The following is a 21,807-nucleotide window of genomic DNA, read 5'->3' on the forward strand; positions in this document are numbered from 1 at the left end:
TACACACACTGCACTCATACACACACACTGCATTCATACACACACACACTGCATTCATACAAACACACACACTGCACTCATACACACGCTGCACTCATACACACACACGCTGCACTCATACAGACACTGCACTCATACACACACGCTGCACTCATACACACACACGCTGCACTCATACGCACACACTGCATTCATTATACACACACTGTAAATAAATATTCAATTAATATATTTTTTTTAGGATCTAATTTTATTTAGAAATTTACCAGTAGCTGCTGCATTTCCCACCCTAGTCTTATACTCGAGTCAATAAGTTTTCCCAGTTTTTTGGGGAAAAATTAGGGGCCTCGGCTTATATTCGGGTCGGCTTATACTCGAGTATATACGGTAACTGGCTGGCCAAAACCAGATGACGTGTGCATAAAAAGCCAAATTAAAAATTACCCCCATGCACGTTCTCTAAAATTTGTTTAGCACAATGGTTGGGGGAAGGATGTGAAAACCCCATATACAATACCCTGGAATGTCTACTCTATAAAAATCTAAACTTTCATGATGTTAACATTAACTGGGGGATGCAAAAATATGCCAAACTGAAGATAGAGTAAAGAGGCGTGATCCCAAGCTATAACGGCTTTAGGAGCACTGTAGAATAGTTCTGCAGATATTGTTCTGCCTTAAGTAACAAACTTAAAATAACTTTATTGCGGGCATCATAAACAATATGATCCCCCCAAAAAAGAGGTATGGATAAATAAATAAAACTTAATGCACCGTGACCACTATGAACAAAACAGGGGGGTAGGGATAGATATAGTCTATGGAAATATCTAAAGACTAAAGTAGATAGTGCTGATGGTGCCTAAAGGGAATGAACCTGCTTATAGAATAAGGCTGTAGAGATGTCTCTAAATATAGAGGCTCAATATGATAGCAACAGGATACACCCAAGGCTTCAAGTAGTAGAAAATAACCTTTGTGGCAACATATATGATAACAAAACAGGAGAGTGTAAAAAAAAAGGGGGGGAGGGAACAAAGTATCCCTTACACTCTATAAAGCTATCAAGTTACAAAATAATACACTGGATCTATCTGTAAAGATCCTGATGGTTATGCAGAGCTTGAAAAAAAAATATCAACTGGAGATGGTAGAATACAATCCCCTGAATATGGGGGAGCCGATAGCTGTTGCTGTTAAAGAAAAAAGATTCTACTCTGAACGCACTATGCTGGGAACTTAGCACTTTGGTGCTCCCTTTCTTTTGTAGCCAAACTGAAGATAGGCCAAGCATACCTATATATCAAGTTGAAAAACTGATATGTACAAGTCTCAATCGTGGCATTTTAGCCCCCAAACAACCCAGCAAACCTATGCATGGGTCGTATCACTGTACTCAGGAGATGTTGCTGAAGACATATTGGGGTGTTGTTTGGCAGTGATACATAACAGGATCTGTTAATTCATGCCTAAAGTACAATGTGTGTGTAAAAAAAACAAAAAAATTACTACTAAAAAGTTTGCCAAAGGCTGGTGGTAGAATTAGTGCATAAAAAGTGTTAATATATCACCATTTAAATTACCCTGGGTTGCCTACTTTTTAAAAATATATGGTTTGATGGGAGTAAAATACATTGGCCCAAATAGGACAGGGGCGCAGGTTTACTACATGTCAATATTCCAAGTTGGAAAATGGATATGCGCACCCTCCAAATAATGTATTTTAACCCTCAGAGAACTCGACAAGCCTATGCATGGGTGGTATCACTGTACTCAGGAGATGTTGCTGAACACATATTAGGGTGTTGTTTGCAAGTGACGCATAACACAATCTGTTAATTCATGCCTAAAGTACAATGTGAAAAAACACAAAAAAATGACTACCTAAAAGTTTGACAAAGTGGTAGAATTAGTGCATGGAAAGTGTTAAAATACCACCATTTAAAATACCCTAGGGTGTCTACTTTCTAAAAATATATGGTTTGGTGGGGGTAAAATACATTGTCCAGCCTTACAAATGTCCCAAATAGGACATGTGCGCAGGTTGACTACATGTCAAAATTCCAAGTTGAAAAATGGATATGCGCACCTGCCAAATGTGGCCTTTTAGCCCCCAAACAACCCGACAAGCCTATGCATGGGTGGTATGACTGTACTCGGGAGATGTTGCTGAACACATATTGGGGTGTTGTTTGGCAGTGACACATAACAGGATCTGAGAGTTTATACCTGAATTGCAATTTATGTGAAAAAAACAACAACTACCTATACGAAGTTTGGCAAAGACTGGTGGTAAAATGGCTGCATAGAAAGTGTCAAAATAGCCTTAGATGAATACCCTGGGTTGTCTACTTAAAAAAATATATATATACATGGTGGTGTTTTCAAGAGATTTATGACAGATAATAGTGTTATAATGTCACTATTGATACATTTAAAAAAATGTATGTTTTGAAACTGCAATCTCCTGCTTGTACTTATGATGTAGAATTATTAAAAACCTTTATTAAAACTGTATTACATTTTTGTACTAACTCCATTTAACTTAATTATATGACAGATTTTCCTAACAGCATTTAGAATATTAGATAGAGAATGTATTTTCTAGAAGGACATGACTAACACCGGAATTATCAAGTTCCTGTAACATGAAACAAAGTATACTATAGCTAGCTCATGAGAAACTGCTCTAATGAAATGTTCTTTCATAAAAAAGGCCCTGAACCTGACCCCGAGTCTGACATCACTAACTACCCAAAATGACGCCCCAAGCCCCCCTCTCATCGAGTAAAGCCTCGTGCTGAGTAAGATCCATCTGTCCACACCCGTGTCCAAGATGACGCCACCTCTCGGTGGGAGGACACCTAGCCAGCCACTTAGTACTTGAACCAATTAATAATATTGATGGGTGGACATTGACATAGCCACTTAACACCTAATCCAATTAATGATGTTTATTTGTTGTTATCTTGATATTCAATGATGATGTAATATTGCTCTTATAAGGGTCTGCGAGACCGCTTTTTAACCAGATGCCATTAAATTTTCTCGAAGTGCTTTTAACCTGAACTCCGTGTGTCAGTGTGAATTTACTTCTGCGTATACGCAATTTAATCATCTCAGATTTGGACAGGAACAGATAGACATTTAAACATATTTGTTTATTTTAAAATAATCCATATCAATTGGCGCATCCAACGTGGGGCACCGGGCTATGGCCTTTGGCCGGTAAGCCGTCCTATGAAGACGCTGCTGGACGGAGGAATCCAGGGGGAAGGAAAGGAGACTGATCACCTCTGAATACACGGTTGAATCTGCAGCATCCCGGTATATTCCGGCCCCTTTGATTGACCCGTCCCAGTGTCTGTGACTGCTACCGGGAGGACATCAAAGACAGGCAATATCTTGCCCGGTGCCTTATTGTTACCCACCTGTTTACCTGCATTTTGCCTGTTGCCTGGGTGTGTTTGTATTGGTTTGTCTAGCTTAAGTGCCCGGGTGGAGTGTTTGGCTGTTTGCCCCTTTTTGGGATAAAAGGGGGTGGACCTGTGGGTGTTTGCCTGGGGGGTCCTTTGTTTGCCTGTTTACCCCTTTTAGGAGCCACGTGGCTGTGGCTGCAGGGAAAAAGGGGGGTGGACCTGTGGAAGTTTCCTGGGGGTCTTCTTTGCCTGTTTACCTCTTTTAGGTGCTGGGTAGCTGCAGCAGTAAGGAAAAAGAGGTGGGGGGAGTCTGTGGAGGGGTGTAGATTCACTGCTTCCTGGGGATTCCCCATGGTGTCACTTTGATAGCATAGCTAGCCTCATTGTGCACATAGCTCTGCTTGCAGAGAGGTGGTACCCTCCAGCTTCGAGCGCTGAGGCTGGTGGCATTCCAATTTTATTTGTGGTGCGTGGATTCGGGCAGGCATTGCAGTCTCTATCACCACGGGGTAGTGAGACTTACGGGTGGGTCCGTAGGGGCGCTACGAGGGTGAGGATAGTGGTGGTCACACTTAATGGACCGCTGTAACGGGGGAGGCATACGGATCTCGGGCCAGTGTTAGCTGTTATTCGTGGCCGCTGGTAGTGAGACTTGAGGAAGTCATTCTCCGAGTGGGGACACGAGGTTGAGGGAGGTGGCTTTGGTCACATGAGTAAAGGAAAGGGATTACTGTTGATTTTATTTGAACTGTGATGCATGCACTGTATTTCAATTGAATTGTTGTTTTAATTGGGAGTCATTCAAACTCCTGTGTCTGTCTCTACTTTCACTTTACTTTTACTCTACTTCCTGTGTTATTTACACTTTCCACTCCTATTTCTCTTGTGAGAGAAGTGATTGGTCACACACTTCTCACCTCGCTCCAATCCGTGGCTACCTCGGGTAGGCGGAATTAGTGACTAGTCTACGTTTTGGGAAGACGCACTTGCGGACCCACCCTTCAAGTGGCAGTCGAGCATTGTAGACACTCTGTTTAAATCTTCTTTCCTCTATATCTGGGACGCCTTTTATAGGGGGAATGGGACAGGGATTAGAAAAGCCCAGTAAGGGCTGGTTAGCGTGTGATCTAGTTGAAGACAGAGAGGGTGAAGAGATGGTTAAGGGAGTTGAAAAGATTGCTAAGGTGTGTAAGATTGCTGTGCCTTCATGTGGTAGATTACAGCCAGAAAGCTGGCGTAGATTACTGACAGAGAAGAAAGGCAAGCTTGCAGATAATGATTTACTACGTACTGCAGAAGCCTGGTACAAAGTAGCAAGAGCTATTCAGCAGGAAGGTTGGGTTGAGGAAGAAATAGATCACAAAGGTGTAAAATTGTATGTATATCATAATAATTATGTTGCTGGGGCATTCCCTCAGCCAGCGCCCCAAAATGGCGCCCAGGGGATGTTTATCCCCAAGGTTCAGTCAGCAGTGAGTGACAGCCAGCTGACAATGTTCCCCACTCCCAATCCTCCCATCACCCATCCCGTCATTTCCCCTGTTTGTCCGGTCCTGAATTCTGATGGATCTTTATTTTCCCCCCCATCATCCCCATCCATCCCTACACTACCTTCTCTGTCTAATCCAACCATTTCGTCCGTCATTCCTTCCCTACGCTCTCTCTCCGTTAATAATCCTACCCTCCCACTTGCATCCACCCAGTTCACTAACCCCTCCTCACTTGCTACTGTCAATCCCACTACACCCACTCCGGTCCCTCCTACTACACCTGCCTCTGCTAATCTCTCTCCATCCTCTCTCCTGCCTACTCCTCCCACCCCCTCAGCTTCATTTCCATACCCCGGATATCCCACCTCCTTTCCTAATCCCTGCCCAGCTATCCCGCCCTCCCCAGGTTCCGCCTTAGCCCCTACCCAGATGGCCTGGCCATACCCCTTCCCTTACCCCATGGCCCTGCCCTATCCAAACCATGCCTACTTCCTTTCCCAATCCACTCCCCAGACCCCGTTCACGCCCAATCCGGTACAGTCTACCCCGGATGTGCCCACATCCAACATGGCCGCCACTACCTCCCTTGACCCTAACGCAGCTTCCTTTCACGCCTCCAATATGGCGGCCTCCAGTAATCCAGCACCCCTAATGCCGGTACTTCCCGGTGACTACTCACCCCTAGCTCATAATCCACTGGCCACCCCAGCATCCGGGATCCCCGCATACCCCCCGGTCCTGACACCTCAAGCGGCCCCACTTCCCAGAGGGGTCCAGGTCACATACGAAGATGAGTATGAGGAGGCTGGCTCTCATGGTTACCGGGGCTCACCGGATGCCATGGGGCCTCCGCCTCGCTGTTCCCTTGATGATCCTTTCGGACATACGGGCCGGGGGGACCAGGCTCCTCCTAAATAGGTTTCTTTTAATCCTACTCAGGCTAGTGCTCTGATGAAATCACTCCCTGACCCAGAGAAACAACCTATGCCTTTTTACCGAGGAATAGTTCAAATTCAAAAGACTTACTCCGCCGCATGGCGAGATTTACTAAGCATTTGTGCTATCAAAGCCGGAGATGCATACTGGCCCAGCATTGCCCACCACCTCAGCACAGATTTGCTTACAAGTGACATTGATTACCCCTCCGGAGTAGCATTCTGCAATCAGCTAAAGGAATGGGCTAAGGATAAACTTGCAGATCAGGCTGCTGGCCTTACTGATATTGTACAGGAAAAAGGAGAATCAGTGGAAAGGTTCCATGCAAGACTGTTTCAAGTGTTTACAGATTTGGGATTTGATCTTACTAATAAGATTCATTCTCAAATGCTGTCTGGTTCATTTGTCCTAGGCATCAAAGACTCCATACGCAAGGGAATCATTGCTGCACGTCCTGAATTTAGAGTTGTTCCTCTGGATACATTACTCCAAGTTGCTAGGGCACTGGAATCTGCTCAGACTCCAAGAAAGCCCAATTCAGCTCCTCTCATGGTGTCCCGCCCCGGACCTGTTCCAAAAGGCACCAAACCCGAGGATGGATTTTGCTTCAATTGCAAAGCAAAAGGGCACTTCAAAAATGATTGCCCAGAACCCAAGAAGGTTTTTAAGTCTGCTCCTACCCCCAAGGCCCCAAAAACAGTTCCATTTGTTGAGGAACCAGATGATTAGGAAATTGGCAAGCCTGTGTCATTAACCCCTGTCATGGCAGTGTCTTCAGGGGATAAGGGGGGGCCACTTGCCACTGTGACTCTACCCATTGAAGGACAACCTCTTACATTTCTTGTTGACACAGGTGCAGCCCGAAGTGTTCTACGAGAACAAGATCTGCCAGACCCATCATTTCTGTCAAATATTGATGTCTCTTGTGTAGGAGTGGATGGCCTACCAAGACAAAGTCCTTTAACAACTCCATTACGAGTTGGCAACTACCCTAGCTTGCTTGCTCATTTTGTGGTGTCCTCCACATGCCCCATTAACCTGTTAGGCGCTGATGTCCTTTCACGCCTGAAGGCATCTATCATCTTCACTCCAGATGGACAAGTAGAGTTATCTACCCCTCTATCTGTGTCAGATACCTCAGCCTTGTGCTCCCTGCCTCTGATGCTCCATTTAGAAGAACCCCATGGGGATGCAAAGGAACTGAGATCTAATTTCCCTGATTCACTAAAGACAGCTGTTCCTGCGAAACTATGGTCATCAGGCCCAGAGGACATAGGTCACTTAAAAGTCTCACCTGTGGTGGTAAAACTCATTCCAGGAGCAAAGTTACCAAGGAAATCACAATACCCTTTAAAACCAGCTCAAGCTGCAGCTATCTCAATTCAAATCAAGGCACTCTTGGAGAAGGGTGCTCTTGTTAAATGTGATTCAAAATGTAATACCCCATTGTTCCCTGTGAAGAAGAAGACTCCAAAAGGTGAACCAGAGAAGTACAGAATGGTCCAGGATCTCCGTGCAGTGAATGAGGCAACAGTCCTGGACACCCCTATTGTGCCAAACCCACATACTCTCCTCTCTGGGGTCCCACCTTCTGCAAAATACTTCACAGTCATTGATCTGGCCAATGCCTTCTTCAGTGTACCCCTGGATCCAATTTGTCAATACCTGTTTGCCTTCACACATGAAAAGCAACAGTATACATGGACTGTCATGCCCCAAGGGGCACAAAACTCTCCAAGTCAATTTGCAAAGGCCATGTGCTCTATCCTTGATCCATGGCAATCAGACCATCCAGAAGTTGTCCTGCTCCAGTATGTGGATGATTTGCTGCTCTGTGGAGATGACATACCCACAACAGAAGAATGCTCAATTAATCTCCTTTGCTATTTGGCAGAACAAGGATGCAAAGTTTCACTTCTCAAGCTACAATTCTGTCAACCTACTGTTATTTTCCTTGGTCATTGTTTATCACAGGGTACTAGACATCTCACTCGTGACCGAGTTAGAGCAGTACTGGATATTCCACCTCCAAGGACTTCAAAATCTCTACATGCCTTCTTAGGCCTCATTTCCTACTGCAGAGCATGGATCCCAGAAGCCTCTCTGCTCATGCAACCACTCTATGATGCACTCAAGTCAGACCCATTCTGCCTGACCAATGAAGCACAAGACAACTTCTGTACACTAAAACGTGCCATTGCATCTGCTCCTGCTCTTGGCCTACCAGACTATACCAAACCCTTCAAGTTATTTGTCTCTGAAAGACAAGGCCATGCTACAGGAGTCCTTACTCAAACAAATGAATCAAGAGGCCGTCAAAGGCCTATTGGATTTTTCTCCTGCCAGCTGGATATTGTGGCCAGAGGGACCCCTTCTTGCCTTCGGGCCGTTTTTGCAGCAAGAGAACTAATTGAAAGAACTGCAGACCTGGTCCTTGGCCACCCTCTAGTTGTCTTGGCCCCTCATGACATTTCTGCCATCATCAACCAAGTACAACTCAAGCATGTCTCTCCTGCAAGACACCTCCGTCTTCAATGTCACCTCCTATTACCTGACAACATTACCATCCAAAGATGTCAAGTTCTCAATCCGTCCACTCTTCTCCCACTACCTGAGGGAGGTATCCACTATGGGTTTATCATGGATGAAACCTACATTTTCCTTCTTGCTGGCACCATCAAGAGAATGCATCCTGATTTATCCTTTCATGATGGACAAACACCTCTCTGTGAGGGAGCAGGATATGCCTTCTGTACCATGTGGTACAAGCCAAACATCACTCCTGAACCTTGCTATGAAGATGAGCTCTACCATCTGGTGGAAGTGAAACTTACTGCACAAGACTTCTACTGTGACTCTGAAGGCAACAGCATGGTCTTGATTCATCTACCTTCAGAACTCAAATACTTGTATCGTCATTGGGACATTGCCATCCCACATGTCCCTGTCACCAAGTTAAAAACAAGATTATGGAATGATCTTGGGCCCATGGCAAAATTATGGGCCACCATGAATGAATCACAGCTACAGGAAAATGGCATTGCCAAATACCCAACAATTGACCACCTGGAGGCGTGGCCACGCCACTTCCTGGAAAATGAATTTCATGATCTGGTCATAGTGAATGACTATGACCCAGAGACACCTCATGACTGTTTTGAACAGATGAAAATGGAGACAATACATTTACCAACCGTACATGAGGATCCATTAGCAGATCCTGATCTCACTCTGTTTGTGGACGGTTCAAGGTATGCTGATGAAGAAGGAAAATACCACACAGGATATGCCGTAACCACAACAGATGAAGTTATCAAGTCATCATCTTTACCACCAACAATGTCTGCACAAGAAGCTGAATTACAAGCCCTGACTTCAGCATGCAAGATCTCCGAAGGAAAACGTGCCAACATCTACACAGATTCAAGATACGCTCTGGGTGTGGCACATGACTTCGGACTAATTTGGAAAACAAGAGGATTCCTTACCACTGCCGGTACGCCAGTCAAACACAGTTCTGCAATCAAGGAACTAATGGATGCCCTCCTACTCCCGGAAGAAGTGACCATTTTGAAAGTAAAGGCACATGGGAAATTGGATACAGATGAAGCAAAGGGCAACCACTTAGCTGATCAGGCTGCTAAGCAAGCAGCAAGAAAATTGCAGGAAGTGGATGAAGAAGTGTCCGGACACGAGGAAATTCCTATTTTTACCTTGCAGACTCTTCCTACTGACCTAAGAGTCCTACGGGAACAGCAAGCTACAACTGCCCCTGGAGAAATACAGAAATGGAAGAAGAAAGGAGCAGTCCTAAAGGATGGAGTATATTACAACAACTTTAGATTCTGCCTTCCTAAGAACCTATATCCAGCAGTTGTCCAATGGGCACATGGACCTGCACATCTGTCAAAAGACTTAATGGCTGCCCTCATACAGAAGTATTATGAAGCACCTGGAATCACAACACTGATCAACAGCTTCTGTAGGGCCTGTGTCATTTGCGCAAAATGCAACCCAGGAAAACCAACCAAAGTGCCCTTGAAACACCTGGCTAAGCCTATGTACCCATTCCAGAGAATTCAGATTGACCACATACAAATGCCCAAGAGTGGGCCTCATGAATATGCACTAGTAATAGTGGACATGTTTTCAGGCTGGCCTGAAGCCTACCCAGTAACCAATATCACTGCAAAAACAACAGCAAGACGTCTGCTCACAGATATTGTATGTAGATTTGGACTTCCAGAAGTTATTGAAAGTGACCAGGGCCCAGCCTTTACAGCAACAGTGACTAAAGAAATTTGGACTGCTCTGGGAGTGACCCTAGCTTTTCACACCCCTTACCACCCGCAAAGTAGTGGCAAAGTGGAACGTATGAATGGCACCCTAAAAGCCAGAATGTTAAAAATGTCACAAGAAACAAAGATGCCCTGGCCAGAAAGCTTGTCAATAGCTTTATTCAGCGTTAGGCACACACCTAGAGGGAAGCACTCACTATCCCCATATGAGATTCTATTTGGGACTGCACATAGACTAGGTTGTTATTACCCTCAACAGTTACAGCTTCAAACTGATGTTTTAGTAGATTATGTAACTGAACTTGCAAGTGCTTTGAACAAAATACATGCCCAAGTTTTCTCTTCAATTCCAGATCCCGATTTTGATACGGGTACCCACAACCTGCTTCCCGGAGATTGGGTTCTGGTCAAGAGATTTGTGCGGAAACACACCCTGGAACCAAGATTTGACGGACCATTCCAAGTTCTCCTGATCACTTCAACCTCCGTCAAGTTGGCCGGCGGGCCACATTGGATCCACGCTTCCCATTGCAAGAAGACTCCTGCCCCAGAGGAAGCAGATACCGCACAACCATGTACCTCTGGTACATCATCTCCTTAATTAACCTAATTAAGGCCCAACAAGTAGCCATTACTAAAGATGCCAGTGGGTATACCTTCTGGTACAATTCCTCATGTACCCGTGTGGCTACATACACTTTTGATTATTGTGACATTGTAGACTGCCCATTTCCCACGTCACAAATTCAAACTATCTATAGAGATATCCCACATGTAAAGGACCCCTATGTTTGTGTAGTTGACAAACAATGGGGACATAACTGTAACCATTGGGGGGCTGCAGGGTGGAATGCTGGGCCTGCCTGGGGTTACAAACCCAAAAGTGCTTTATCTAAGGTAGATGACCATGGTAGATCCCTCCTCCAAAGAATGACTCTAAGGAAGCCTGGAGGAGGTACACCCATGAAATTAATCCTAAACATAGAGCATCCCAGTCCAACGGATGCAGACCAGTATGTAATGGGAATGTATTGGAAGAAAGGGTCCTATAACAAATTGAGGCACTTCTACCTAAACGATATGTGCCACTCTCCAGAGTGGCAAGGGGCCACCCACATGGTCTCAAATCCATTAAAACCACACATCCAGTCCTTTAAAGACATGATGGCCATTGCTAACCCCACATTTGAAGATGCAATGGCCGCTGAAACAGGTTTTAATGATGTTAATTTATGGTTAGAATGGATGAAATACAATGCCAACAAACATAACAGAACCGCATGCTATGTGTGTGGTGGTGCCCGGCCTCACCTTGGCACCGTACCTTTGACTTTGCCAGTAGATATAGAAGAATGTGTTTTGAGTCTTTTTGCCTACCACTACAACTTTAATAGGTCCCTCTGCAGAGCATGGACAGTAGAATACCCTCTCCTAACCAAGGATGTCAAACCCCCAGATGGTGTTACGGTTTATAAGGGAAACTACACCTGTTATGCCAATTATGATGGAATTGGTAAGTTCTTGGGCAACTTCTCCAAAGGCTATTGTGCCACCTACAGAACTGTCCCTATGTACCTGTTACAATTCCATACTAGGTCATTAGGGGATATTTACTGGTTGTGTGGGGATTTACAGCTAAGATCCAGGATGGACAAGGAATGGTGGGGGGAGTGTACCCTGGCTAAAGCCATCATGCCTATACATATTATCTCTGACACACACCCTGACATACATGAGTCCATACACACACCAGCCAAGGTCAAGCGTGAAGCCCCAGTAAGAGGCAGTTTTGACCCCCACATTTATATTGATGCCATTGGGGTGCCTAATGAATTCAAAGCAAGAGATGAAGTTGCTGCGGGGTTTGAATCACTTTTTACCATAGTTACTGCAAACAAGAATTTAAATTGGATAAATTACATTTATTACAACCAACAACGCTTTGTTAACTACACCAGAGATGCCCTCCAGGGTTTAGCCGAACAGCTGCAGGCCACATCCCAAATGTCCTTCCAGAACAGAATGGCCTTAGACATGATTCTAGCTGAAAAGGGGGGTGTATGTAAAATACTGCCCGACACCATGACCTGTTGTACGTACATCCCAGAAAACACAGGTCCTAATGGTAAAGTCACCTTGGCCATAGAGAAACTAAATAAGCTCTCTGAAGAGTTAAAAATGAATTCTGGGATAAAAGATCCCTGGGAAAGATGGTTTGGTTGGATGACAGGATGGCAAAAAGCTTTAATGCATATTGGTATAGCATTACTAATTTTTCTTTTTATTGTCGCTCTTCTCGTTTGTTGTGTCCTCCCCTGTTTAAGAAAATTTCTGCAGAAGACTGTAGACCAAGCGGCACCAACTTTTGCACATCTGACAGTTGATGACCAAGATTTCAACTCACCCTGTATACCGCTGCAAACTATCCCTTTTACTGATAAAGTGCAAGAGTTTTAGGTAGGGAACCAGCTTAGGGACAGCGTCCGTCTCTATGGAACTGACTGCCGTGCGGAGATGTGGTGGACAAGCCACTGCGGGATACCAGCGGAGTGAAGAGATTTCCTGACCGTATTGACAGATGTGCTGCAGCCTATTAGGGAAAGGAAGGGACAGGATTGCACTTTGCAATAACATCTAGCTAGCGGTCACAGGGTTTCTGTGCCTTTGGGCTAACACGTCTTCTGGTATTAACAAATAAAGTTTATCTTTTTTAGAGTCTAACATTTCATAGGGGGGACTGATGTAGCATTATTAAAAACCTTTATTAAAACTGTATTACATTTTTGTACTAACTCCATTTAACTTCATTATATGACAGATTTTCCTAACAGCATTTAGAATATTAGATAGAGAATGTATTTTCTAGAAGGACATGACTAACACCGGAATTATCAAGTTCCTGTAACATGAAACAAAGTATACTATAGCTAGCTCATGAGAAACTGCTCTAATGAAATGTTCTTTCATAAAAAAGGCCCTGAACCTGACCCCGAGTCTGACATCACTAACTACCCAAAATGACGCCCCAAGCCCCCCTCTCATCGAGTAAAGCCTCGTGCTGAGTAAAATGGCGCCTGAGCCATCTGTCCACACCCGTGTCCAAGATGACGCCACCTCTCGGGAGGACACCTAGCCAGGCACTAAGTACTTGAACCAATTAATAATATTGATGGGTGGACATTGACATAGCCACTTAACACCTAATCCAATTAATGATGTTTATTTGTTGTTATCTTGATATTCAATGATGATGTAATATTGCTCTTATAAGGGTCTGCGAGCCCGCTTTTTAACCAGATGCCATTAAATTTTCTCAAAGTGCTTTTAACCTGAACTCCGTGTGTCAGTGTGAATTTACTTCTGCGTATACGCAATTTAATCATCTCAGATTTGGACAGTAACAGATAGACATTTAAACATATTTGTTTATTTTAAAATAATCCATATCACTTATAGCCCTATAACTTGCAAAAAAAAAAAAAAAAGCATGTAAACTCAGGACAAAATTTCGAATCTATTTAGCAGTTTTTTTCATTAGCTTTTGTAGATGAGTAAAAGATTTTTCAAGTAAAAGTAAAAAAAAACATGTATTTGTTTAAATTTTGCATCATATTTTTTTTTTTATTTTTATTTATTAAATTACATGAGATGATATAAATAATGGTATGTAAAGAAAGCCATTTTTTGTCCTGAAAAAAACAATGTATAATTTGTATGGGAACAGTAAATAAGAGAGCGGAAAATTACAGCTAAACACAAACACCACAAAAGTGTAAAAAGAGGCCTGGACACAAATGTACAACATCGCAAAAACAGTACGGTCCTTAAGGGGTTAAATATGCTAACGTGGGGGGCGGGGCCGGACCGCCAAGCTGGATGGCAGCATGCAAACTGAGCTCCTGCAAGCCATCAAACGTTATGCTTTGAATTCAGGTTTTTCAGCTCCAGAACCAATCACCAGCGGCAGTCCACAGAGCTAAAGGGACACTGGATCCAGGGTGAGGCTGGCTCACCGAGCTGCAGTCCCCTGGAGGAGAGGGCACGGATGCCCTAATCGAGGCCTACTCCGGCGGTGAGGGGGGCAGACGGCCGCTGCCCCTCTATCCTGCCTAACAGAACCCAACCTGGGGCCCAAACGAGCGTGAACAAGGCCCCGTTTCCCCCCCCCCCCCCTCTGGACCGGTGGGGGTGATCCCGATCCTCACCCCGAGGCCCTGACGAAAATATGGCGACTGAAGCTGTGGGGCCTAACAGCCAGGCCCAAGATGGCGGATGCCATGTGCACAGAAGACATGGGGAGAAACAACCCACTCCCAGCGCTCTCAGCCGACACTGTAACCCCTGCCTTCAGACCCTGCCCAGGGAAGCGAAACAAGCACTCCGCATCACGGCTGCAACACCAGGGAAGCTGGTGAACGGCTCAGACTGCGGCAGGGCTGGACTGGACTGTGTTTTGCTGCCTGCTCTAGTGGACACTCACACTTATCCCCCCCTCCCTCCCATAGTGGTCCTTACCCCCCCCCCCTCCCTCCCATAGTGGTCCTTATACCCCCCCTCCCTCCCATAGTGGTCCTTATACCCCCCTCCCTCCCATAGTGGTCCTTAACCCACCCCCTCCCTCTCATAGTGGTCCTTATACCCCCCCCCCTCCCATAGTGGTCCTTATACCCCTTTTTTTTTTATTATTAATTTTTTTTTTTATTATTTTATTTATTTTTTTTTTTTTCGTCCCCCCTCCCTGCTTGATATATGGCAGGGAGGGGGGCTCTCCTTCCCTGGTGGTCCAGTGGCAGTTCAGTGGGGGGGGGGGGGGGGGGCTGGCAGAGCTGTAACTTACCTGTTCTGCAGCTCCTGTCAGCTCTCTCCTCCTCTGCGCCGTCCGTTCTGCTCTTCTGTCAGCTCCCAGTGTAAATCTCGCGAGAGCCGCGGCTCTCGCGAGACTTACACTGGGAGCTGACCGAGGTGCTGAACGGACGGCGCAGAGGAGGAGAGAGCTGACAGGAGCTGCAGGAAAGGTAAGTTACAGCTCTGCCAGCCCCCCTCTCCCCCGGTCTGTATTATGGCAATGCAAATTGCCATAATACAGACTCTGACTCGAGTATAAGCCGAGTTGGGGTTTTTCAGCCCAAAAAATGGGCTGAAAAACTTGGCTTATACTCGAGTATATACGGTACTATATGTGCATATTATTCAATATGGGCATTTTTCTTTGTGGGCATTTATGACAGTGGGGTGCAATTTTCATATGGGCTTTTTTCTGGTCACCGTATTTCATAAGACATTTTTTTACAGTAAGAAACAAATCTGCAGCGATTCATCTCCCTGCACTTTACACTGAACACAGAAATGCAGCGAGGCGAATCAGGAGTCTCTGCAGCGTGTCAGAGCGATCACATGTGCAGGGACCGCGCAGTTGGCTGCCACTCATCTGCCTCAGACACCGAGGCAGATTGCAGTTGCATTAACCCCACAATTGCCGCGATTGCAGCGATCTGGGGTTAATCTTTGTAAATGATGGAATTTTAAAGGGTAGGACTGCAATGACAGAAAATTTCTACCTACCATTGCGAAGTGGTTAAGGTCTTTTTCTGAACTTTGTATTTGTTTATTTTATAACATTTTTGCTATGAAAAAAGTGCATGTCATCTCTGCAGTCACAAGTTCAATTAACCAAAAATGTAAATAGTGCATGAATATACAGCTTTGCGCTACATAACATCTAAATTTCATGCCAAATAACCTATGAACTATAATGTATCTTAAAGAGAAAAATATATTTTTAGATCAGTGGTTCCCAAACTTTTTAGTTTCAAGGCGCCCTTAATATTTCAATATTTTTCCAAGGCACCCCAAGTCAAACATCTTTTCTAGGTTGTATATATGTACAGCGATGTGGCATATACTGGGCCCCTAATCTTGGGAGTGGCACTGGTAGATTATCTAAAGAAACAATTCAGGCACAATAACCACTACATTATGTTGTAGTGGTTATGGTGCCAGTAGTGCCCTCCCAGGGTAAGTAGTCAAACTGTTTAAGAAACCAGACCTGAGGTCTGCCGGGATAGGGGCTGTAGAGTGTGTGTGTGAGGGGTGCAATATGTGGATGTGTGTACAGGGGTGCAGTGTGCATGTGTGTACAGGGGTGCAGTGTGCATGTGTGTACAGGGGTGCAGTGTGCATGTGTGTACAGGGGTGCAGTGTGCGCGTGTGTATAGGGGTGCAGTGTGCGCGTGTGTACAGGGGTGCAGTGTGCGCGTGTGTACAGGGGTGCAGTGTGAGCGTGTGTACAGGGGTGCAGTGTGAGCGTGTGTACAGGGGTGCAGTGTGAGCGTGTGTACAGGGGTGCAGTGTGAGTGTGTGTACAGGGGTGCAGTGTGAGCGTGTGTACAGGGGTGCAGTGTGAGTGTGTGTACAGGGGTGCAGTGTGAGCGTGTGTACAGGGGTGCAGTGTGAGCGCGTGTACAGGGGTGCAGTGTGTGCATGTGTACAGGGGTGCAGTGTGCGCGTGTGTACAGGGGTGCAGTGTGCGCGTGTGTACAGGGGTGCAGTGTGCGCGTGTGTACAGGAGTGCAGTGTGCGCGTGTGTACAGGGGTGCAGTGTGCGCGTGTGTACATGGGTGCACTGTGTTTGTGAAGGATGTAGTTTGTGTGTGTGTGTATGTGGGGCAGTTTGTGCATGAGGGGTACAGTGTGTGTGTGTGGGGGGGTGCAGTGTGTGTGTGGGGGGTAATTGTGCGTATGTGGGGGTAAATGTGTGTGTATGGGGCAGTGTGTGTGTATGGGGGATAGTGTGTGTGTATGGGGGGCAGTGTGTGTGTATGGGGGATAGTGTGTGTGTGGGGGGCAGTGAGTGTTGGAGGGTAATTGTGCGTATAGGAGGTAATTGTGTGTGTGTATGGGGGGCAGTGTGTGTGAGTGTATGGGGGACAGTGTGTGTGTATGGGGCGGTCTTAAAAAACCGCGGCACTCAAACGGTCCCGGTTGAGCAGTAATGTTTCCACGGTGCTATAATCATAGCATTGGGTAATCATTCCGCCGAACCCCTGTGTGCACGTTGCAGAATGGATTTATGCTGGTAACACATCCTGCTGTTACCAGCATAATGTGGGGCAGTATGTGTGTATGGGGGATAGTGTGTGTGTATGTATAGCATTGTGTGTGTATGGGGGGGACATTTCTTGCAATCACTAGTTAGGAAGCCCTGGTAGTGACAGTGAACTCTAGCAGCCTCAGGAGCTTCTAGAGTTCACTCTCATGAGATTCGGAGCGTTGCTGTGGTAACCGCGGCAACGCTCTGAGCTCACAGAACCTGGCGGAGCTGTCAGCATAGTGCTTACAGTAACTTTCTGGCACTTACCGTAAAGACGACCGGGCTTCATTTGGAACGCAGGAAGATCGGTGACACGCACGCGGCTCTCAGCTTCATCTGCCGGCAGGACGAGAACTTAACAGCTGCTAGCACCGCACTTTCCTGACTCCAGTACAGCACGAAAAGTTTTTTACATAATTGCGAGTGCGAATCCTGTTTACTTTGTGGTCAATAAATTGATTTTAATACAGCAAGCACTTTGGATTTCTACCTCAGTTTCTGCAAGCACGGAGGGATTTCTTCCATCATACTACACGTCATTTACCATGATCTGTTAGTTATTATAATTATTTTTAATAGTACATTGTTATTAAGATATAAATTACTGCACATGCAGATAGATATAATACTGTACAATATTAATTCAGCTAATCCAGCATACAAATCCCAGTTTGATTATAACTGGAAATAGCTGAAATAGCTAACAAAATTCACGGACTGTTGTGAATTTCCATTTCAGGGATACAATTGTATCCATACAGAGACATTTTTTTTTTATTATTGGACTCATTCAACCAAATGCATACTTCTGTTTTAACAATTTAATACAAGCTATATCAGGTCTTTTTAGCATTGCATCAAATAAGTTTAAAATGTAAAGGTATATACTACTCCTGAAATTATATTGGATTATTCATATTATCTAATATTTTCTTTTTCAATACATTTGTGTATATTTGTTTGAGTGAAGGAGTGTTTTTGTATATATTTTGTTTGAGTTTGAATGCAGGGGTGTGTTTGTATGTAATATTTGTATTAGCTTGCAGGAGTGTGCTTGTATGTTTTGCTGGTGTTTCACTGACTGGATGTATGCACATACATACTTACAAAGATATTCATGCACATAAACACACAGATGCATATAAATACACCAACACATACACACAAATTCAAGTAGACACTGACACATACACACTCACACACATATAAATACACATCGACATACACACATTCACCCTGACACACACAAACATTAATACATGCCCACACCATTACACAGATACACACACACGGACATAAAAAACACACCCTGACACACAGAGGCACATACACAGGCGTGTGCACTCACACACAGTAGCACACTGAGATATATGTAAAAAACAAATAGATGCACACCCTGACACACACACGCTCACAAACACCCTGACAAGCACAAACACATACACACACTCACTCATACCTACACTAATATACACACTTACACTAATACACACACACACACACACTCAAACACTCACACAGTGATTTTTTTATATATCTCCAGCCACCCTCCTGTTAGCTTACCTTGTGTGTCCAGGAGGGTGGCTTGGAGTCCTGGTCCTGCTGGGGGGAGTGAAGGGGTCTGGAGCTCTTCGTGCTCCTCTCCCCTAACTCTGCAGCTTCCTCCTCTCCCTTCCGCGCTGTCTCTATGCATGACGGCCGACATTACAGGGGCCCGGTTGCGGTCTTAAAGAACCGCGGCACTCGAACGGGTCCCTGTTGAGCAGTAATGTTTCCCCGGTGCTATACTCATAGCATCGGTTAATCATTCCGCGGAACCCCCGTGTGCACGTTGCGGAATGGACTTATGTTGGTAACACATGCTGCTGTTCTTAATCTTTGTATATGTTCACTGTGGAGAACAATTAATGTAAAATTAAAGCAGACCAGTAATTATGAGGTTTAAGAAAAAAGAGGTGCTTTTTTTTTTTACGCGGGTATAGTGTATATATGAAACAAACACAGTTTAAAGAAGACATGCTTCTGCGCATGTCTAGCACGTCTTCTCTAAACTATGCGAAGGTTATCTTGGCCTGTGAAACAGAGAAAAGGGAGATTGTGCTTGCCCTGAGAAAGAGAAAAGGGAGTACCGATTGCAGCCAAGAGAGAAAATTCTTGCTTTTAACCCCTGTAGACATGGAAAGGCTTAACTAAGACAATAAGGCTGTTTAACCCTTATTTACCTGTATCTATGACAAGTCCCATTTTCTCAGGTACTGCAGGTGAGTTAGGCAAGGCATCTCCAGATGTACTAATTACAGCAGTGGGCCTTTTATTAATTATTTACCTCGCCCCAACTTCCACAAACAAACCATCAAGGAAGACTTGTCCAGGTATTTGTAGATAAAGGATAATATATGTCATTAAATCTACGTCTCAGTATGCAATACATCTATAGGTTAATGCATATATTGATAGCTCTGTATGTTTAGGGGAATATTCACTAAGCATTGCACAGGTAAAATAATTAATTCTCCATCACAGACAGAATTGATATTGCTAATATTAAATGGAAACAGAAATTTGTTAAGAACTGAAAGTCAGTGTGCACCCAGAGGTAAGTGTAAACCATTCGAAAATGGTTTGACTCTTAACAGTGGGTTGGCACCAGGTCACTTCTGACACCATAATCAATGCAGCTGTGCCCCTTTAAAGATAAACAACCTCAAAATACCAAGTGACTAGGATGAAATGGTTTCCTTAAAGTAAAACTCTACTGCCCACAAACAGAATTCTAAAAAAAACTGCAACGATTATGGCAAAACCCTTGGTCAATAACTGTATTTAGTATTTATCTATTCACATGTGGCATATTAGTCAAGCAAACTATTTTAAAGTACCTTAGGCAAGAGAACCTGCATTCATTATTACAGGGAATATCCTGAAATATCAGTGTGCATATAGGTTAATACTACAGGATCGCTAAAAAAACAAGTGATGATAGAAACAATAAATAAAGAGTGAGAGTAAAGGGAAAATGCAAGATTGCATGACAATAAACACTGTTGTATGGTCATAAAGGCAAAACAAGAATATTGTATATACTCGAGTATAAGCCGACCCAAATATATGCCGAGGCCCCTAATTTTACCCCAAAAAACTGAGAAAACGTATTGACTCGAGTATAAGACTAGGGTGGGAAATGCAGCAGCTACTGGTAAATTTCTAAATAAAATTATATCCCAAAAAATGTATATTAATTGAATATTTATCTACAGTGTGTGTGTGTGTGTGTATGAATGCAGTGTGTGTGTATGAGTCCAGTGTGTGTATGAATGCAGTGTGTGTGTGTGTGTATGGATGCAGTGCGTGTGTGTATGAATGCAGTGTGTGTGTATGAATGCAGTGTGTGTGTATGAATGCAGTGTGTGTGTATGAATGCAGTGTGTGTGTATGAATGCAGTGTGTGTGTGTGTGTATGGATGCAGTGCGTGTGTGTATGAATGCAGTGTGTGTGTGTATGAATGCAGTGTGTGTGTATGAATGCAGTGTGTGTGTATGAATGCAGTGTGTGTGATGCAGTGTGTGTGTGTGTGATGCAGTGTGTGTTTGTGTATGTGTTGCAGAGCCTTGGTGGGTGGTGGCCATTTTTATTATTATTTTTTTAATATTTTTTTGGGGGGTTTTATTATTATTTATTTTATTATTTTTTAAATATTATTATTTTATTTTTTCGTCCCCCCCTCCCTGCTTCATACATGGCAGGGAGGGGGGCTCTCACTCCCTGGTGGTCCAGTGGCATTGGCAGTTCAGTGGAGGGGGCTGGCTCGCGAGACTTACAGTTGGAGCTGACAGGTGAGCTGACCAGACCGGCGCGGAGGAGAAGGGAGCCGACAGGAGCTGCAGGAGAGGTAAGTAAACGCTCCCTGCCAGCCCCCTCCTACACAGCCCCTTGTCTGTATTATGGCAATGTAAATTGCCATAATACAGACATTGACTTGAGTATAAGTCGAGTTGGGGTTTTTCAGCAAAAAAAAATGTGCCGAAAAACTCGACTTATACTCGAGTATATACGGTAAGTGCTAAACTTTGTAAAACCAATCATTCCTTCAGTTTCCATAGTGAATGCTCCAAATCTAGTACTTGTATAACATCTGTTATGTTTTAATAAACATGGCACAAGTATCTTTTTAAATGAGTATATCTAGGTTGGGTAGTTGCAATGCTCCACATGCTATATTTCAGAAATATATAAAACTCTTGGAATATATAAAATATCATCATGGAATAAATAAATAGAAATTCTATGTCATTTAGGAGTTCAATCATATCTGTTTCTGTTACCTTAGCCACACCTTCTGTCACTCACACAGCCTACATGAAAAAAATGGTTTACTTTTCAATCAGATCTTACAGCACTGTTTATTTACTTAAAGGACTGTATAGGTAAAAAAAAAAAAAAAAAAGCAAATCCTTATCTCCTCCAACAGTAAACCTACGGTCACTAAATGCATTATTCCCTAAATAGCGTAAAAATGCGCTTTAGAAGTACCTCATTTTGTAGACACCTGAAGAAGACACAAGTAGCGTTGAAA

The 21,807-nt window shown here is 44.2% G+C and overlaps 1 protein-coding gene across 4 annotated transcripts in view; it reads right to left on the minus strand.

The window, feature by feature from the left end:
* TBCE (tubulin folding cofactor E) overlaps positions 1 to 21,807 on the minus strand; it is a 439,454-nt gene that overhangs the window by 118,170 nt on the left and 299,477 nt on the right. The window lies entirely within an intron of this gene.

This window comes from Pelobates fuscus, chromosome 2, assembly GCF_036172605.1.
Source record: "Pelobates fuscus isolate aPelFus1 chromosome 2, aPelFus1.pri, whole genome shotgun sequence".
Lineage (NCBI taxonomy): Eukaryota > Metazoa > Chordata > Amphibia > Anura > Pelobatidae > Pelobates > Pelobates fuscus.